We start from the raw sequence: 22443 nt of genomic DNA, 5'->3' as shown, positions 1-22443 counted from the left end.
TACATATTTCAGTCATCTATACAGTCATATAGACAAGTAAGTAGACAGCTAATTAACAGTACGGGCTGTGTGGTCCCTTTTATCAGGGCGGTCGTTTAGTTTTAACTACGCCCGCTTTATGGCCCAACTTGCCGGCGTGCCTGATATAGGGACGTAAGGCTGATAAAATAGGGACAGAGTGAGATATACATACTATATATATACATGAAGATGCTGGCCCAGTGTTTTATATATTTGAATTTATATTCTTGGTGTGGATATGTTTCGCGGTGTAGACTAAGCTGAGGTCACAACGTGAACAATCTATTGATATTTGTTCCTGAGTCATGTGTGTTTTCTATAATATTTAAGTATTTATACAAGGTGCCCGTGAGCATTGCGAGACATTTTAACTAAGCATTCCTGGTAATATTTAGAAACTAAAATGTCATATAAAATTTTCTGGATTAGGCCTAGTTTCAGAGATAATTGTTTTTCGAAATCATTCTTTCGCCATAAGTCGGTACAAAACTCATTTTTGACTGCGGTATTGCCACTTTGAAGTCTATTCTGGACATACCTATTGATTAATATCGAAAAATTAAAAAAATGTATTCCAGAGGCTACCCCCAAATAAATAAAAAACTTTTTAGTTAATTTTAGGTGATGTGTTTATTAATAAAAATTACGTTTTATGTATAGTAGTGTTCAAAAACAGGAAAAAAAATCAAAAAAATATTTTTTTTTTGTCGAATTTCACAAAAAGTCATATAACATTTTTTGCTTCTGTTGCCATCAGGAATGCATCGTTAACATCTCTCGCAATGCTCACGGGCACCTTGTATATTATGTTTATCGTTGTCTGAGTACCCACAACACTTCTTGAGCTTACTGTGGGCCTTAATCAATTTGTAAAAGAATATCCAATATTTATTTATTTTTATTTACTGAATCTGTAGCTGTTACTCACGTCCACGTCTCACGAACTCTCGTTGACTTTATTTCTTGCCTTTATAGAGACAACAAAGCGTGTACATAATTAAATTGTAATTATCTATCGCTTCCCTAAACCCACGCAACAAGGCATACTTTAAACCTATTATCGCTTGATTCACACCATACGCTCGCTTCATATCACGCCATAATTCCTTTCATCACCCAGGTAACGAACACACCTGTACTTCCAGAACCACTCATCCACCCTCACCTGTATATATAAATTTAGACTTTATATGGCTTTTAATAAATGTGATTCTCCTTTAAACAGCTAGGGGTGTGAGATAAGATCTTGTTTGAAATTAAATGTAATTCCCCCATTAACCGGTGCTCGCCTGTAATACGATGTCTCCGTTAAATGTTGTCAAAAATGGAGGATTTTTAGATTGATATATGGAGACGATATGATTGAAAACAGATAGAAATGTATGAAATATTTCAGGCTTTTATCACTATATGTTGCTTAAAAAAAAATTCACCAAATACTCCGGTTGACTTTACTTGATTCAAAATACGGATAAAATGTGCTTTGTATTGTACTAATGTTTTGTCTTTATTTTTGACAATGAGGTTGGCTGGTCGAAAGTGTTTTAAAGAAGGCACTAGTATGTTTTTCTGTCGATCCCTAGAATTTTGTTAAATTTCGTTTTTTTGTGGAATTTTATAATATTTAAACTAGAGAAAGTAAATCATCTTACCAAATCTTCATAAAATAACGTAACTAGTGTAAGGATCATTATTGTGTAAATAACTTATATTTTTATTATTTTTACTTTTATCTATGATACTCGTAAGCTTATAAAAGAGTATTAACTGACTCTTACTGGTTCCCGCCATTTTTAATTCTTATAAAAACACGGGTACACAGTGACAAGCGGCCAGTTCGATAACGGACCACTGGTCCGGGACAAGTAGACAATATGTCTTGAAATATTTATTGTAAATTGGTTGTTATTATGTTTGTAACAAATGAATAAAGTTAAAATATTGGTACAAGTGTTCGTTTTTATCATCAACCCGGTGGGATTATTGTCCTAAATACCCTAAAATCATAATTTAAATTACACAAACAACTCAATGAAAGCGACTCATAACTGGATGGCCATTACGGGTCGAAACAAAAGAAGTTCGCAATCAGATCGTAGTTAATTGTACACACAGTATGGCTATTAATAAACGCTATCTGATTCGTGTGACAACCTTGTGTGGATGGATGATGTGGCGCAGTGGTAGCTATGCAGTGGCGCGAGATTTTTATGTATATTAAACTTCCATTTGCACTTTTAGCAGTTAAATTTATTAGTCAATTGACCTAATATAGAAAACCCAATCATTATAATAATAATAATAATAATAAATATCTTTATTCAGTAATAAAGGACAATATTTGCTTACGTTTTTGTTTACATAGATATAGTTATTAATTAACTTAGCAAGTAGATATAGTACAGTACAGTTACATGGCCAACTACAGTCCCTAAGTCAATATAATAAGGTGGACAATTGGTCAATTAACTGCACTGTTTAGATTACAATAAAATAATATATGATCAACATTTCATGAATAAAGTAAGCTACATCTGTTCCCCGTACTAGTATTCAACTGTATCACGGTGGAAACAGGATTCGCCATCCTCTATTTTTAATATGTTAACATTGTTTACAATCAATAAGCAACATCATGTTATCACTTAAGTTAAATGTTACCCGTAAACGTGGGTCGCTTGACAAAAAACCGGATTCCGATGCTAGTTGCATCATTGGTAAAAAAATAGATTGTTATTAAAAACGACTGTAGAAAATAGTACATTTTTAGAGCTCCGTAGCGTAAGTGGCAAAAACGGAACCCTTATATTTTATTTATTTTATCAGTCCGCCCGTCCATCCGTCCATTCGTCTGTATGTCACATCACAGCTATCTCAAACACTTGAAAAGATATATTTGAATTAATTTTGGAACATACGTGTATCTTGTGAGCTCGTGTGCGTCGTGTATGTGTGAAATTAAGTAAAATAATTTCCGAAAAAGTTTATTTGATAAAGTAATCACTTTTAAAAATAATAGCTTCGATATTCGAAAAGTTGACCCTAGAAACTTATATATTTCACTTTGACAAAACATACCTTACTTGTATTATAAATACAATCATGTAAATAGCTGATCAAAATATCGCCTCGCTTCGCTCGGTGTGTGACGCAGGTGAAGTAAAAGCTGTCTTGTATTGTTAGAGTTTGACGAATGTGATCAGATATTGGGCAGTGGTGTAAATGATGTCAACCGTGATACAACTACCTACCAATCACATCGTTACTGTATCCCGTTTTTACAACCTTTTATTTAGTTTCACCTGTCCCGTTGGGGGGCGTCCATTAATCGCGTCATATTGTATAGGGGGGGAGGGGGTCAGCAAAAAATCACCAATGATCACCACAGGGGACGGGGGGGTATGGACAGGTATCACGTGTATTTTTTTTTTCATCTGTGCTATACTGTATTATAGTCAATAAAATAAAAATAATAGTTAGGTTCATTTGTTAGAAAACTGTTCTTTAGTTATCGAAAAAAATACACGTCATATTGGATGGGGGGGGGGGGGGTCCTGAAAATATCACCAAAGATCACCATGGGGGAGGGGGGGGGGTCTAAAACAAGCCAAAAACGTATGACGCGATTAATGGACGTGACAATGCAATATTATGGTACAATCGAGCTGATCTGATGATGGAGACAGGAGATGGCCATAGGAACTCTGTGATAAAACAACGCAACCTATGTAATTGTGTTTGGGGTTTTTTGGGGGCTTTGATCTCGCTAATTATATTGGGTATCGCAACCAGCTCCTCTAGCTCCCTATTCTTCCTACGCCTCCAAGTTCCATCTTCATCTCTGATAGGTTCCAGAATCTTCCGACAGATTTTTCTTTCCACCACTAAGAGCTTGCTCTCTTTTTTCTAAGTCAAAGTCCAAGATTCACACCCATACATCAAAATTGGCCTAATTATTTAATTATGAGTAGGACTAACATTAAAAAAATCCAAGTCAAACAAAGGGTAAGTGTACATTATCAAAAATTCCCACGTATGGTTAGTTTAAAATATTCATATTACCAGTTACATAAACACCAGCGATCTACAGGAAAATAAATTAAATGATTGCTGATTTATTACTCATTATCGTATTATTTAAGAAATTTCCTTTTACCGTCACTTGACACGCCTAAACACTAAATTAAAACTAATAAAAAACCTGTAATGATTTACCAACCAAGCCCACATCCTCTGTTACATATAGCATTATTGACAGTTGACTGATTATGCTCCCTATTTCAACGTATTAAAGTATAACTATTGTCAGTGAAAACTGTGTAAGAGCCATCTTAACTGGATCACTTGTGGATGACCAATCATATACCGTATCGCAAGGAGATAGGGTCTAAATATTGTGAGATAAAAGTAAGAGTCATCCTAACCGGACCATTTCTAGGGCATATGTGAGTGCATATTACATTTAAATGGCGGGCGTTCACCTGTGACTGGATCTATTATAAGTATTATAACATTGTGTCGATGTTGAGACGCGAAATGTCATAAGTATTAAATGGAATAATAATAAAACTTTATGCGTACATAAATTGAGGGTAAATACAATTGTTTGGGTTTGTTAGAATTGCCTCCATGTTGCGATATTTTATTTATCACAGAGTTTCTATAGTCATCTCCTGTGTCCATCATCAGATTAGCTTAATGGTGCCATAATATTGCATTGTCACCTAATTTACATAACTACCTATGCATGTAAAGTTTCAGCTCAATTTAGTATTGGGAAGTGGATCTAATTTAGCTCGCAAGATTTGACCCAAGCATACATACATTGCAAGTTAAATAAAATCTTGTAGTGTACAAAGTGTCCGCAGAAACCAAAGCCGAACATTGGAGAAAAGAAAGCCGCCAGTCTCCGATGGCTCGGGCACATAGTCCGGATACTAACGATCATGCAGTCAGAAGAGCGGTACTCTGGAGTACCAAATGACCGAAGACCGTCTGGACGTCCCAGGTACCGCTGAAAAGACGAAGTGCTAAAAGATCTTATTGAAATTGGCGCCATTGACTGGACAGAAACAGCGTTGCACAGAGAAGCATAGAGGTCTTTGCTGTCGGATTCCAAGATCCAATATGGGTCGTCGCGCCACAGCAGTAAGTGCAAAAAATAACCTAATATCACCAGTTCGACGCTATGTTTTTAACACAAATATACAGAATAACGTCCAATTACACAATTCTTACTGTACTGTCTATTGGGTACTGTAGTAGCGTAACAAAGCAAATCAAATGCTCTTTGACCTTATCAAGATGGTTAAGGCTAGATTGCTTATATGACTTGTAAAGCTGGTTCTAAAAGTTCATTAATTATTAATATTTCATGATGCTAGACCATTAAACAGGCTGAAAATAACACTATTACTTATTTTAGTATTAATATTAGGTATTTAACGTCGTAGGATTTTTTCCAATAAAATTAGATTAATTAAAAAAAAATAGTATTGAAACTAAATTAATCTCAAGGAGTGTAATAACTATTCGTATACATTGTGTCTGTACATATTTAAAACACTTGTTGACTAATCCCTACTAATGTGAAAGTAACTCTGTCTGCCTCTTAAACTGATTTAGATTATATTCGGTATGCAGATAGTTTGAGGTCCGGGGAAGGATGTTTTTATCAATCATCATCATCATTCCACGCAAATGATTTTACGGACAGAAGCAAGTGCTAAAATAAATCTAATCTGTAACTCTGTATCTTTAGGTATTTAATTAAAAGTAAACAAACAATTTGTACATTTTCGGGTAGTTATAACATTTATTGGTTTACCAACGGAATACAAAACCGCCTGATCCTGAATCTGTTACTGAACGACCTGGCTTTATTTGATCATGTAATATTTTCATCTACCCTCAACTGGCTCAAGAAGCCATTTGAGGGTCTACAGAATCTATTTGTTTACTTTTAATTAAATACCTAAATATACAGAGTATAAGAATAGGGTCACCTACAAGTCAAATCAGTGAGTTTTTTTTTTCCAAACGGGCAAAAGGATTAGCCAGTATGGAATTTATATAAAAACAGAATAAGTCACGTACTGTCAAGTCGCCTACTCTTTAACGTTCTATCCGATTTACTAAATAGAAATTATGTCAAAGAATAACTGCCGTCTACGTTTTTCTAGGTAACAATTTTCTAGTGTTTTGGTTTATTTCGCGCATGGTGTGAAATAATTTATTTAACCCTTTCTGTACGGGTGACAACCAGAGTTGCCAATTAGGCATCATCACTGTAGTACGGGTGTCAACTATAGTTGATCGAAACAAGGACGAAGTTTGAATTTTTTTTTCAACCAACTTAGACCTTATACAGGATGATTCAGGAGACGTGAGCAGGATCAAGGCTGCATATTCAGTAAATTATCAGCAACTGTTTCGTACCAGTATTTGTGAGATTAACGTTAATTTAATTTTTACTGTTAAAAAAAAGAGTTTTATTTTATTTACGATATTTATGGTCACCCTCTTTGTTTTATCCATAATAAGTGACAAATTGAATGTCATCGGAGTGTGGTTACTTGTATAAAATCGTATCTCACTCAAGTGTGACATTTTATTTTCTTCATAATCAAAGTGCTGTCACAACGGTTAAAGAGGTATTATCTTTGTTAATTAAGTGTTGTAGGGTGTCCATGATTGAAGATAATCAAATTTGTCCTTAACAAAAAGTTAAATAACAGATAAAAAGCGTGATTGTTTTACTTAAATATGATGGTGAACGATTCATTAACATTTACTGATTGTGTAGGCTTAGTCCAGCTCACGTCTCATGAATCACCCTGTATGTTGGTAATAACGATGATATTTAGTAGTAGCATTAGTATAGATTCAAAGAAAAAAATGGCAAAACATTCTGGTAGATGGCGTTAAAACAAATATTTATTTAAAAATCCCGCATTTTTTCTGTCAACTGGGGTTGACACCCGTACTCCACGAGTACAGAAAAAGTAACTCAATATGGCGGCAAATAGTGTTGTTTTATATTTCATCGAGTTTTAGTAGTTAGGCTAGTTGCAAGTGTTATAGTTGTAAATTTCGTGATTTATAGAATAATTATAAAAAAAGTTATAAAATTGGATTATATTACAGTGTATGGTAATAAATAATAATAATATGTTCTTAAGATTAAAATAGTACTGATCTCTGCTACCCTTTTTTATTTTTACCCTTGAGCAGTACAGATAAATATCGACAACTCGATCGATAGGTGCACATCACTATTTTATTCAAATGGCAGTCGTGTTTTTATGTTGCGTTAAAACGGTTGATATTTTTGCATTTTGTTAATAATTATTATCATTTCAAGGCCTTGTTCTATTCAAAATATCATAAACTAATATTTACATAACTAACAATAGTTAAAATCGCTTGTAGTAACTTACATTTATACTTTTTTTAGTGAGAGATATTACGCGTGAAATATAAAGTACTAGTGATTATAAGTGCAATAAGTGAGTAGTTATCAAAAGTGCATAATGTTTTTAATGTGTGTACAAAATTTCAACCGCACAGCTGTTATATTTCAGAAAATACACGTAAGTGAAAATATGTCTATCCGCCGACTCTCGCAAAGACATGCCCGTATTGAGGCGGTGCTAGGCGTTCCAAGTCCCCGTACAGAAAGGGTTAATATACAGTCAACAGCCCTATTTCTACATCTCTCAATAATATAAAATTGACTTAATGTTAATACATAGTTTATTATGAATGTATATAATGTATATAGCTTAATTTTAAGATCAATATTTGCATGCTGCCATTGGCTAAACATGTGATACCTACTGCTTATAATGATTATGTCAACTTCAATTTACCATGTTTACGCAAATAAATCATTATCTTATCTTATCTTATCTTATCTTATCTTATCTTATCTTATCTTATCTTATCTTATCTTATCTTATCTTATCTTATCTTATCTTATCTTATCTTATCTTATCTTATATTATGTCAATTACGCGTGACTCATTTCGCCTTTTAAACCTCAATAAGAAAACATTATATCGTGAAAGTTGATCTATATTCGGCAACAATTCGTCCGTTATTCGACCGGTGGCTGACGTTATGCAATACGTGAGGATTAGATTATGATCTAATTCTGGCCTGCCCATCTGCTCACAGTGCTTATTCATATGAATAGTATGCCACTCAGTGAGTGCGTGTTTGAAGGTAAGGACAAACTAAGCACATTTAATAATAAAATAAATATTTGGGGATAATCTTACACAGATCAACTTAGCCCCAAAGTAAGCAAAGCTTGTACTATGGGTACTAGGCCACGATATACATATAGTGTTGGTTAAGACTCGAGTCTTTTGAGTCCTCTGCTTTAAGACTCGACTCAGTTTTTCAGACTCTCATAATTAAAGATGAAACTCTAGTTCTTTTCAACTTGTTAAAGACTTGAGTCTTTTGTAGAGACTTCAGTCCTTTTCGGAGATTTTGTATTTTTTTTACATAATAACTTCAAAATGCGTTGTCTTAATGTAAAATTCATGGATGTACATAACATAAACAATAAAATAACACCGATTTACTTTACTGTTGTTTAGATAAAACTAAAAAAAAAGTTGATTGAGTCCTTATCCGTAGACTCGAGTCCTTTTGAGTTGCGCTTAAAAAAGACTCAATAAAGGACTCGACTCGGGACTTAAAAGACTCAGAAGTTTTTTAAGTTCTGAGTCTCGTAAAAACAAGTCGAGTTCTTCAATTTAGACTCAAGAGACTCGAGTTGCTGCCAACACTATATACATACGTATATATAGACATACATAGAAAACACCCATGGCTCTGGAAGTATCTGTGTTCATCACACAAATAAATGCCCTTACCAGAATTCGAACCCGGGACCATCAGCTTCATAGGCAGGGTACTACCCGCTAGGCCAGACCGGGTCGTAATTTATTTTATAGTAAATACTTACGTATACTTTTTGTCACTTTTGTTGACTTATTAAGCTATAAGATATATAAACAGTCGTATCATGCCTTGCAAATAAAGCCGTGACGAGTGGCGGAAAACAGGGGAGGCCTTTGCCCAGCAGTGGGACACAATATAGGCTATATAAAAAAAAAAAATATTCAAATAGACGAAAATAATTACTATATTTAAAAACTAAGTTTTTTTCACAACAGTAAAGGACATAATTGTTTTTTATAATAAATAAATAAATAAATATTATAGGACATTATTACACAAATTAACTAAGTCCCATAGTAAGCTCAATAAGGCTTGTATTGAGGGTACTTAGACAACGATATATATAATATATAAATATTTATAAATACTTAAATACATAGAAAACACCCATGACTCAGGAACAAATATCCATACTCATCACACGAATAAATGCCCTTACCAGGATTTGAACCCGGGACCATCAGCTTGGTAGGCAGGGTCACTACCCACTAGGCCAAACCGGTCGTCTAATAATAAATGGCCCGATTCTGATTTTAATGTCTTGCTCTACTGTAACTGAATTTGATCTGTCAGCTGTCAAAAGTAATACCACCAAAAACATTTTCATGTAAAATGTTGCCAAGACGAAAAAATAAGGCTCGCACTGTCAAAAAGTTATCAGATTTCCTGTAGAGCCAAGCTTCTAACTCTACAAGCCCTAATTTCACAAACTCTACACCTTAGTCAAAATATGTGGCTTGGCCGTTACGCTGTCGTCACTTGGGCGTAAGGTGAACAATTTATTCACTATTCATTAATGTTTTATTATAGTAAGTATCGAAATCGTATAAAAGGCGCAATCTGCAGCAAACAATCAAAGGTACACTCGAATTTATAAATATGTATAAATTTTTCACCTTATTGCAATGTACAGTCAGCATCAAAAGTAACGGATCAAATAACGCTTCATAAGCATCTACTATTCTGTAACAGCTTAACAAAAAGTCATGTCTTTAATATAGAACAAACTAAGACTGTAAAAGATATACTTTTGAATGTGAATTTTAGAAATTTATCTATATTTGGAAAAGTTTTCCGGGATGTCAGATACTTTTGGCGCGTTGTTTCATCCGCTACTATTGATGCTGACTGTATTACTGTGAAGAAATTTATATATATTTATGAACTCGACTGTATACACGCGCGGATCATTCTCTAGATATAGAAACACACATTATATAGAAGCGCTGGTGGCCTAGCGGTAAGAGCGTGCGACTTGCAATCCGGAGGTCGCGGGTTCAAACCCCGGCTCGTACCAATGAGTTTTTCGGAACTTATGTACGAAATATCATTTGATATTTACCAGTCGCTTTTCGGTGAAGGAAAACATCGTGAGGAAACCGGACTAATCCCAAGAAGGCTTAGTTTACCCTCTGGGTTAGAAGGACAGATGGCAGTCGCTTTCGTAAAAATTAGTGCCTACGTCAAATCTTGGGATTAGTTGTCAAGCGGATCCCAGGCTCCCATGAGCCGTGGCAAAATGCCGGGACAACGCGAGGAAGAAGAAGATATAAAACACACATTAGTTGGCCGAAGTGTATGACGGCCCGATTCGAAGAATGATTAAGACACTTTTAACATCATCGAAACATCTTTAAAAGATCGATAATTAAACGACATGTAAAATTTTACGTTTATTTTGATTCCGCTGTGATCCCAATTAGATCTATCTACGATATTTCTAACGTCAAAGTGACACGACGTCAAAGTTGACGACGTACAAACGATATCTAAATGAGAACTTATCTAAACCAGAACTTATCGACATCGTATCTCATTCTTCGAATCGGGCCATGAAACAGATTTTTTTTCGCTATTGCAGTATTAGATTATCTAAAGGAGCACACGCTTATCACTTTAAGACAATATATTTTACATAAATAAATGAGACTCTCAATTAATGATAAATGCCACTACAACCAAGATAGGATTTTTTGCGGTATTAAAACCATAATACAAAACATAGGATTGTATAGGTAAGTACAATCGATACTGGAATTGTAAGTACAAATCGATACTGGAATTAAAGGATAGATTTAGTGTCATTTGTCTACTCGTATATATAACACGGTCGATCACACTCAACTTTTTGTAGCTATTTTCTAATAGTTTGTACAATCGCATATAATATTATTTCTAATTGTAGTAGATAATAAAATTAATTTCAATACAATAAAAGTCATCATAATAAATTATCATCAACACTTGTTAAACAAGATATTACATTTACGGCACTTTACTCTCAAAAGAAATGTATGCCGTGGGAAATTGATCTACGCCATAACCAGTTACTTTATTTTATTGATATGAAGTAATGGTGATATTACATTATTGGTAATATAACATTAGGTAATTGGAGAGGCATCGGGTTTGATTACTGATTTGAGTCGAGTGGTATAGTTGTCGTTAAGGAAAACTTTTTAAAGGGCGGATATGAATGAAGTAATTTTAAGTAGTTTTATGTAATGGTAAGTGTTGTAATTAAGAGGCTGTCAATACCTAAAGCGCGCACACTGTCTATTTGCATCGGAGTAAATGAGATAGCACTGTCGCATGTTACTGGGCCTGGGCAAGGGAATAATAAGAAAAATATTTAAATAAAAAAAGTGGATTATTAGTGTAATATTTAACTCGACCACGGTTTAGATATAAATGTTTTAAAATTGTGATTTTAATTGCAGACCCATAAGTCAAAACAATAAAGACATAAAACCGTTTAATTGTGATTTTAAGACCAATCTTTGCAATTATTTTCTATCGAGCCGATTTCGTTCAATCGTGTATCGAGTACGACCACGGTCTTTGAAATATAATTAATATGAACATATATTTTTCTTACTTGACTAAAACAAATAGTCTTTCTTAAAAAACTGTTTAAGTAACATCAATTTCAAGGACATTGGGTGTTGACAGCCTCTTAAGTCTTGTTATATTTGAACCAGTTGCTGATACCCGCGATTGAGTTGGAATTAAATACTTATAACTACTTACTCAAATTATGCTATGGTGGTACAAAATAATAAATGCGAAAATTTGACGGCCAAACACACAATTTCTTTCTCATTCCGTTCCGACAATTTCTTTACGATTGGTTAAGTCTTGGAGAAAGAGAATGTCGAGTACAAAATCTTGGTTTATGAGATTTTTGCGAAGGATTTTTCGCCTAAGCTGCAGTTGTCCTTATCGCAACAATTAAAATTAGCCACCCTCATCAGTGCAACGGAGATATTTATCTAAAACTCTCAAATCTGAAAAGGGGCTCAGCTGGTATTTCCTCCTTAACGCAGTGTCAGTAAGAGTAGCACAAAATTGGTTCAAGCATTTTCAGTCCAGGGATTTGATGTCAAAGATGAAGGTTAGTTAACGTTCTGCAGGGCTAATATGGTCGGCTTTTTAACCGACTTCAAGATTTCAAAAGGAGGAGGTTCACTAATTTTTTTCTTAAAAATTATTATCATCTATCATCATGTCTGCCACGTTCTAACAAGTAACTAATTGCGAAAGTGACGCATGACATGACAAGTGATAAAAATGCGACATTGAGTAGAGGTACTGGCCGCGCTGTTACGAATAAAGTAGATGTAATTTTTGAACAAGTGGAGCAAGATCGGCATATTAGTAGTTACAACATTGCTGAAGTGCTGGGCGTTGACCAAAAATAGTTTTAACTCGTTTGAAAAGTCTGGGTATACAAAAAAGCTCAATATTTGGGTACCATACGAGCTCAATGAATGAAACCTATTGAATCGTGTATAACCCCAGATCGCAGGCATTTTTAGCCACTCACCGCCTGTTAGTGTTGACCGAAACGTTAATGCAATTGACTATTAACCATTACAAATTGAACCGTAAACTGTAACCGTCCGTTACGGTTCAATTTGTAATGGTTAATGTTCAATTGCAATTAACGTTCGACCAACACTGCCGCCTGTATCGCTTATGCTTATGCCGCTTACGGCGCCGCCATAGTGAGTGTGGGATATATATTGGGAGCGTGCACGACTGTCACGCAACCTAGTGTCCGCAAGTCTAGGGGAAAACGTCAATTCACTACATCTTATAAAACAACTCCAAAACTAAAAACTACTGAACGGATTTTCATACGACTTTCATCTATCAATAGAGTGATTCTAGAGGAAGGCTTAAGTATATAACTTGTTAAGGTTTTGTGTAAATTGTTTGAAATATAACGATGTTGTCGGAAAAAATCACGCTGGCTAGGAGCTTTAATCGAAAACGCTGGCTAATCCGTTTGAGCTATAACAACACAATGTATGGTGGGGTTGTTTCTCATTCATAGGTCTACAAAAAAGTCCGCGATGTTAAATGTCTATCTTTTAAGGATAACTTACTATACATATTCGTAACTTCTAGAAAAAGATCACGTAATATGTGGAATTTGCAAAGCTATTTACATGGATACGTTATTAACAATTATCAAAATAAATACGTTAGTTATATTAAGCATTTCATACAGCTTACAATGGTCCCTTACATCATACAATTTAAATGAATATTTCAGGAGTAATCGGAAATCAAAGTTTCATTTCGAGCCATATAATTGTACGAAATGTTAAAGACGCTATCCGCAGATAGTTCAAATTTTTACCACCTTATGCGCTGGGATCGCTTTACTTACCCCCACCATGCACTTCGCACGGTCCCAATATGTATTGCTTATTTGACAGTCGTCAACTACAAAAAATGAAGGTCGTCCTTTGAAAGTTTTTATTTTTTCCACGTCGTGTGTTGTCATCGCTTATATTCAACGTCTGTTGACAAAAAGTCCGCAAAAAAAAATAGTATCACTGAAAATCCACAACATGACGAAGGCAAAGCTCTGCCCGAGAGTGCCCGAGAACGCTTGTAAATGTAACATCTGTGTGCGTAAATATCACGTCTGTGTGCGTGTGGCGAAAATGGCACTTTGTATTGTACTGAGCGGACTCTCTGCTCCGGAGCGCGCCGCCGCTATTTACTTTGTGATACAGTTCAATTTGTAATGGTTAATATTTCAGTATGGTCAATTCTAATTAACGTTCGGCCAACACTGCTTTCTGCATTATATAAAAATTCGAACTGCCTTAATAGACATTCGGTACTTTAAGTAACACTACAACATAAAGTCATAAACCAAAGAGTTTAGAACGTAAAGTATAATGTAGAGTTACTTTGGCAGAGTGCAAGGAAACTTGCAGTCAAGTTCGTACATAAAAATAAATAAGGAAGCTACTTAAAATAATGCGGCAAGTTGCAAAGTTAGTTGTTTAAGGAAACGAACACACCTCGGGAGGGTGGCGCCACTGGCGCGCTGCCAGGTGTACATAGTAGCTAACTTTATGACCTGAGATTTTGAGGTCTATCTTTTATTATTAAAAAAAAACTCTTTCGATTATAAAACCAAAGATTTTATAATTCGTTTAGAAAATATATAATAATAATAATAAAGGCCCGAGATAAATAAAGAGAAAAAAAATAATTCAGCCTATATACGTCCCACTGCTGGGCACAGGCCTCCTCTCATGAGCGAGAGGGCTCGGGCTATAGTCCCCACGCTAACCCAATGCGGATTGAAAATGAAAAAAAATGAAAGAGAAATGCGACGAAAAATTAAAATATTTCTTAAAACCTTGTTTTTGTGCTGAAAACTATTTTTAATAACCTAAAAGCATGTTTTGTCTGATGTTTTATTAAGTATACGTAGTCAATTAAGACGAAGGAGGAGATTTTGGAGGGCTCGCAAAATCGCCTTATCCATACAAACGTAGTCTTTATTTTTTTTGAATGGTTATTAACATTATTCAAAATATTTTGACACAATATGATGTATTATCAACAACACAGCTATGCCCCTTTGTTAGTTTTTTTTTTCGAATTTATAAAAATAATCTGTAGAAATTGATTTAGCTCCTATTTTAGTTTAATAATCAGAAAATCGAAAAAAGTTAGACGAAGGGGTAGCTATGGTTAATATACATCAAATTATGTAAAAATATTTTCCACAATGTCAATATCCATAGAGGAAAATGAGGACTATGGAGAAGAGGTCGACCCTTTTCCCCTGAATAATGCAAATTAATAAGTGATTTTATTTATAATGGGTCTACCATATCTTACGTCTACCCTCCTATTGGTTTCCCTATATAAATTTCTTGAATGTAAGTGTGAACAAGCTTTAGACAAAAAATTTGAAAGTCTCAGCGCATGAAATTGTTTTATGATGTTAATAAAACTGCGACGTGGGGACTAGGTCGTAACTCGCAAGTATTGGGCACTAGAGTGCTTTATATAATACTAGAACTAGATCGCTCTAGTTCTTCTGTGTGATGTTGTTAAACTACTAGATTACTAGATTTACTAGCCGGACAGTACATATGGTGCTACTTTCCCGCACGCGTGCATATATCGAGTATATCGACCGGTTTGGCCTAGTGGGTAGTGACCCTGCCTACGAAACTGATGGTCCCGGGTTAAAATCCTGGTAAGGGCATTTATTCGTGTGATGAGCATGGTGTTTTCTATGTATTTAAGTATTTATAAATATTTATATATTATATATATCGTTGTCTAAGTACCCACAACACAAGCCTTATTGAGCTTACTGTGGGACTTAGTCAATTTGTGTAATAATGTCCTATAACATTTATTTATTTATTATTATTATATCGAAACTTTAAAGAGCCATATGTACTGCAACTCGTGTCGATTTAAAACACTCCGTTCGGTCCTGTTTTATTTTATCACCACTCGTTGCGAATTTCCTATTTTCTGCACTTGTATCGTAAATAACTATTATAGAGCTGTATCTCCTAAACCGTCGTGCGTCGCAGCGCAAAAATAATCAAATTTTTGTTTCCCTTCATTACCCCACGCACTGAATAACCTATCACATTAAGGCATGAAACAGTCATTATCATCATCCTATTTTTACTATTATTTCATTGCAAGTTTGAGAAAAGCACTATACAAATCTCGGCGAGAAACGCGTATTGCCTTCCTACTTGGCCAGCTTGGCCTGCAACCCTTCGTTTCCCGGCCTCTATAGTAATGTACTATTACAGTTCATATGGCGCTAATTTACCGCCCTAGTGCGGTAACTAGCACTATACGTGCGTATGTCGAAAATTTAAAGGGACACAATACACGTGCGAAAAGATAATTCGCACTTGTATCGTAATGTACTTATCTTCAATGTATTCTCCTTTGGCTTTAATACAAAAAGGCAAGTTTAATGTAAAAATTACGTTCTTTTGCCTTAAGCTTAGCTGATGAAATTAACTTGTTTTCATATAAAATAATATAAATCCATACTTCAAAATATACCTTAGTATAGTGTACCTATTGTAAACCATTTAATGCTCAAAGTAATTTGCGCCAGGTCAAGGCCTTCTAAATACCTCCGAGGTCTGTGGTTAGCATATAGCATATTAACCGCACAATGCGGTTTTGCACTGACGGGACAGATACACAGACAGCATAGTGGTAACAGCTTTCTTAGTATGAGCAAAGAGAATTGGAAATAGAGGTGGATTGTCAAAGAAAACTATGTAGCCGCAGTAAATTTACTGCCATCTTTCGACAATTGATTAAAACTTTTAGATCGGCATTTGAATTTGATCCTTATTCTTTCACTGATATGTGTTTAATTTGTTAAATATCAAAAAGTGGCGCCATCTAATAGATCAAAGGCCAAAGTTATGGTGAGCGATGGCGCCACAACCTTTGGGTTATGCCCGGTAAGATGGCGCCTGTTTATGATATTTAACAAATTTAACACCAAGAATCAGGATCAAAGTCAAATGGTGTTCTGAAAGTTTTAATGAAAAGGTGGCAGGAAATTTACTGTGGCTACAAAATTTTCTTACCAATCCACCTCTATTTCATATTCTCTTTGTTATGAGCCAAGGTTATGCGACTTTTCATAATACAGCGTGCTTACTGTGGGACTTAGTCAATTTGTGTAATAATGTCCTATAATATTTATTTATTTATTATTATCTCCTTGGATTTCACGGGTCTATAAATCCCGGTCTTTTGATAGGCTTGCGTGGGGATATAGATCCAACACGTAGAGGCCCCTTGGAGAGCTTTAATGTCATGTAGAACGCCTGCTGGAACCCGTTCACAGGCCCAACAATAGACACCCATGAACCGGTCGCACCAGGCATTGGGACTATTGTAGTAAAAGTGAAAAGTATAACGGTCTTTGGATTGAAGTTTGGGAGGACAATGAGACTGGGTTATTGCAAAGAGGTCCGGACACCTGCCATAACAATGTTTTCACTAGTTATCGAGGCAGGCGGTGACTCGGCGCCCACTAGATGTGCCCCTGAAAATGCCGTCGTGAAGACGACCAGGAGCAACACCGGTGTGAGCGGCTCAGGGGTGTCGAGAGGTGTACGCCGCTTTCTACCCAGTGGCTGATAACAGCCACTGTGCCAACTCGCATCTTATGCAAGTTTTCACTTCCACCCCTGGTGGTGTGGTGGTGGTGGTGGCTGTTGGTGCTGAATTTAGCTCTAACGACTCCTCTCTGGCCGGCCAATGAAGGCAAGCCAGAGCTGAGAGTCCTGCGGGTCCCCTTGGAGTCCACTCCGACCGATGAAGACACGCCGGAGACGGAGACCCTCACCGACTCTCAGGAGTACTCGGGTCCGTGGGGTCGTTACTCCCCAACAGCTCGCCACAAGCTGCCCTGCGGATTTATTTATTATTATTATTACAACGTGTATTTTTGATACGACCGCATAATCAAAGAGTTAGTTTCGGCTTTAATGAACACATTTATCTAAGTTTTATAAAACAGTACGACTTTTTTTTTTTTTCCATATAAAATATTTTTGCAAGCGTATCACTACTTTGTTTTAACTCAAAACGTCGCATTTAATGATGCGATGACCCGACACTTGGTAGTAGACACGTGACGAAACTAGGTACTCTTGGTAGATTTATTTTTTATAGAACTCAATAAGGCTGGTTTAAAAATTCCGCTCCGATCTAACTTGTTCCTAGTTATGACTTAAAACCTAAACGCCTTTACGCAATTGTACCCCACACATTATATTTTAATCGCCGCCTTGCGTAAGTTGCATTTAAGCTGCGACTAATGCAACTGCAACACACGTGGCTGGGTCAGTATGTGCGAACTATTTTCTTTGCCAACGTGCATTCTTGACAGACTTACTAGACTCCGCATATCGCGTTTAAGTACAGCCCGATATTTAAAAATACAAAATAAATGAAGAGGAACTAGGCCGACCAAACTAACTCTACTTGTGGCAATAACAAAGTGTGGACGTGCCATCTTACACGTTTTTTTAAATGAAACTATGACATTTCTAACGATAGCTACTTTAACAGTAATGTCAAAGACCTCACTTAAATGTTATGCTTGTAATCATCATCGTGTGAATATATTTAATATTTAACTTTCGGCCCACAAACAAGTTATACCGTAAAAGTATGGAGGGGATATATTATTGGCCGATACTGTGCGTTAGTCATCTGCGTAGTGGTCAGTACTCGGCAGCCTAACACCGCTATAGCCCTATATCCTATATGTCACGTGCAATGTCAGACTGTTCTGGCTAGCACCTAAATTATATAGTTTACAAGCGAGTATATATCTATATGTATTCTTAAGATTAATATTTTACATAATCCTAAATCGGAAACTAAAAGACAGCTATTACTTATAGTTAGGTATTTGTTACTGTTTAGTAGTTATATTCGAAATAGGTGGCTTTATTATTGACCGTAGCGTTAGCGAAAGTCTACGTATGACTCGGGCAATTTGCGTTCGTATGTCTGGATGTCCTCCTCAATTCTCAACTCAATCTCGTGAAATTTTATAAGCAAGTAGAAAATTTTAAATTTTATAGTAGAAATTTTCTGTCTTTCCGTTTGTTTGGAAAATGTTCAAAATGGTGGAAATTGGCATAAAGAACTTAAGTGTCATTATGGTAAATGGCTTCCAACGCGGATCTCTTTGTTTGGCATAATTATTGAAAGTCATAATGTAATGATAGTCAGATTATCATTAGTCATAACTCTGAGACTGTTATCTTCTCAGGATTTTCGTTGGGTTATCCTATAGGTTAGGTAGGATAGTTTTATAGCAATCCTTAAAAGTTACGCGTTTCTGAGAAAAAACAAATTATGACTAACGAAAATGCGAACAAACAATACATTATGACTTAAAACTTTATGGGAAATGAGACCTGTACCCCTAGTGTAAATTTATTCGATAGCGAAAGGTGACGTACGAGTTTTCGTTAAGTCTCATTTTGTTTGGGATTTTGTGTTTCCAATACGTCCCGCTTGGCGCGCCGATTCTAAATCTCATACAAAATGAGACTTAACGCAAACGCTATCGATTAAATTTACACTAGGGGCTCTGGCTCAACTAAGTACTTAAGTATTTTTTTTGTTTTTTACGTGTTTTACGCTTATCGATCTTATCACGAAGTTTACAGGCTCACAAACCAGCCTGACCAGTAATATATAATCACGCGCCATATTGCGGAATTTCATTGGAACTAAATTTTTCATACTAAACTGTCACCCTATACATGAGAATAACAGCGCCCTCTGGACAATGATAATATATATTTCTGGTCGGGATTTAGGTTATTTAGGACTGGCAACCACAGGAGTTGGTATTGGTAACTGCAGCCACCACTGGTACAGGCTGGAGCTCCTCTCCTGCCTGTAACTGCGGGCACCCAGACCAGACCACCAACCACATCATTTTGGGTGGGACTTATTAGATACATAGACCATCTAGAAAATTTTAAGATCCTGTCAGAAGATGCAGTCACGGACCTGAGAAGGGCAAAATTCAAACTGTAAGTTTTTCTTTTTAAATGTAATTTTCGTTGTCTTGTTTTTGTCTCTAAAAATGTGACAGAATGGAGCTTTTTGTATGAGATGAACCTTAGTTATTAATAATTTATACAAAAAACTACACTCAGTCACATTTTTTGAGAAAAAAAAACAAGCAAATGAAAATATATTTGACCCACTTTCCTACGTATCCATGGATAATGAACGAACCTTTACCGATTATACTCCATCAAGTCGGGCTTCAAAGACAATCTGACGGACAGCCGAGCGATCTCCCAAGCATTGGGCCTCACACGAATTCCCCCTTATCTTTGTTATGCCTACTTGAACATACTTGACTTGTCATACCTTTACCATACGGGCCTTTCAATTTCCTGATCGAGATCAGAGGAAGGGCTAATTTGGCTGAGTATCTATGGAAAAGGCAATATTAAAAGACCAATTTTAACTTACGATTCGATGACGATTTGATCTCTTTTTAACCGACTTCAAAAAAGGAGGAGGTTTTCAATTCGACTGTTTTTTTTGTATGTATGTTACTCGATATCTCCGAGAATCGTAAACCGATTTTCAAATTTATTTTTTAATCGAACGGGTATAACCCCGAGATGGTCCCGTTGGCACCAAGTCGGGGTGTGATGATGGTATCTTGGAGAAATCGAGGGAATTCTCCAATGTTATAGGTAGATGTACGGCGCTTTTGGTAATATTTGAAGTCGGTTTTATTTTTTGTTAAAAAGTTTTATTACATGTCAAATATTGCTAACCATCAGGCGGGCCGTATGCTTGTATGCCCCCGACGAAGTATTTTTTTTTGTAGGGATGCAAGGAGTGGAATACTCGTAACAATATGAAGTTCCAGAAAAGATGTCGAAAGTTGGTTAAGAAGAACTATTTAAAACAATTTAGTCAACCAACTTAACCGGTAAGCTGCTCAACATCTTTTGAAACGTTTTATAATAACACTGGAAATGTACGTTTCTTCATTTTAATACGTAGTTTAATATTGCAAGCATGCTAGGAATATGAACAAACATATTTATGTGCCATTTGGAATCTATTTAAGACGTTTTAAAGTTGTAATGTCTGGTTAAATAATAGTACATTACGATACAAGTGCAAAAAATAGGAAATTCAAAACGAGTGGCGATAAATTAAAACACGACTGAAGGGAGTGTTTTAAATCGACACGAGTTCCGAATTACCTATTCGCACATGTATCGTACAACGTTTTACAGTACATATGGCCCTTTAAATGTTTGACACAGTAACGTAATATGCTAATTTGCGCACGAGTGTGGTAAAGTAGTACCATATGTACTGTAAATACATATTATAGGGACATTCTTACACAAATTGACTAAGTCCCTCGGTAAGCACAAGAAGGCTTTTGTTGTGGGCACTCAGACAACCTTAATTTAGTAATATGTTTTTTGTATATTTCTAGATAGTAATAAATAAATTGACGACCGGTGTGGCCTAGTGGCTACCCTACCTGTGAAGACGTCCTGGGTTCGAATCTCGGTAAGGGCATTTATTTGTGTGATGAACATAGCTATTTGTTCCTGAATCATGGGTGTTTTCTATATATGTGAGTATGTATTTATCTATACAAGAATGTATATCGTCGCCTAGTACCCATAGTAAAAGCTTTGTTTAGTTTGAGGTTAGGTTGATCTGTGTAAGATATCCGCTAGTATTTAATTATTTATTTTATTTTTCATGACATAAATAAACATACAACATTTTCTCGTGACGTATATATAACGGTAAATATATTTTTATTTTCGTTTTAATTCGAACTTTGATAAGAAAGCGAAAGTTTTAAGAACCTTATTGTAACCTAAATAAACCGGTTTATTCGACGAGCGTCGCGTCGAGACGGTCGCGGTCGTCCGGCCTGGGAGAGTGCCGCGTAAACATAGACACCGACATAGGTAGAAACCGGTTTTTATTGTTCTAAACCGGTTAATCTGACAATAAATTTATGGAAAAGTTCTCCTAAAACAGGTTTAAAAATAACGGTTTTACGTACGACATCGAAATTAAAAAGTTTTGCGTCAAGCGCATGATAACGGTTTAGAAATTTAACCGGTTTCCGAGCCTTAGTCCTGGGCTCGAATCCTGGTAAAGGCATTTATTTATACTGTCGGTGGCAAACAAGTATATGGCCCGCCTGATGGCAAGCAGTCTTCATAGCCTATGGACGCCTGCAACTCCAGAGGAGTTACATGCGCGTTGCTCTAACACTCCGCACCCTCTTTGAGCTCAGGCAACCTTACTCACCTACAGAATTTATGTAAATATCACAAATATTTGTTCGTGCGTTATGGTCGTTATGGATGTATAAGTAATTATATATAACTATATATAAAATATATCTACTCGTAATACCTAGTCTAGTTCCCACATCATAAGCCTGATTGAGCTTATCAGGAAAGCGTGCGTGCGTGCGTGCGTGCGTGCGTGCGTGCGTGCGTGCGTGCGTGCGTGCGTGCGTGCGTACGTGCGTGCGTATGTTGTGTATAAGTCTTAGGGCTAATAAAACTAAACGAAGTACCA

Source organism: Cydia pomonella, chromosome 15 (genome assembly GCF_033807575.1).
Source record: "Cydia pomonella isolate Wapato2018A chromosome 15, ilCydPomo1, whole genome shotgun sequence".
NCBI lineage: Eukaryota > Metazoa > Arthropoda > Insecta > Lepidoptera > Tortricidae > Cydia > Cydia pomonella.
Note: the sequence above shows the minus strand (reverse complement) of the source record.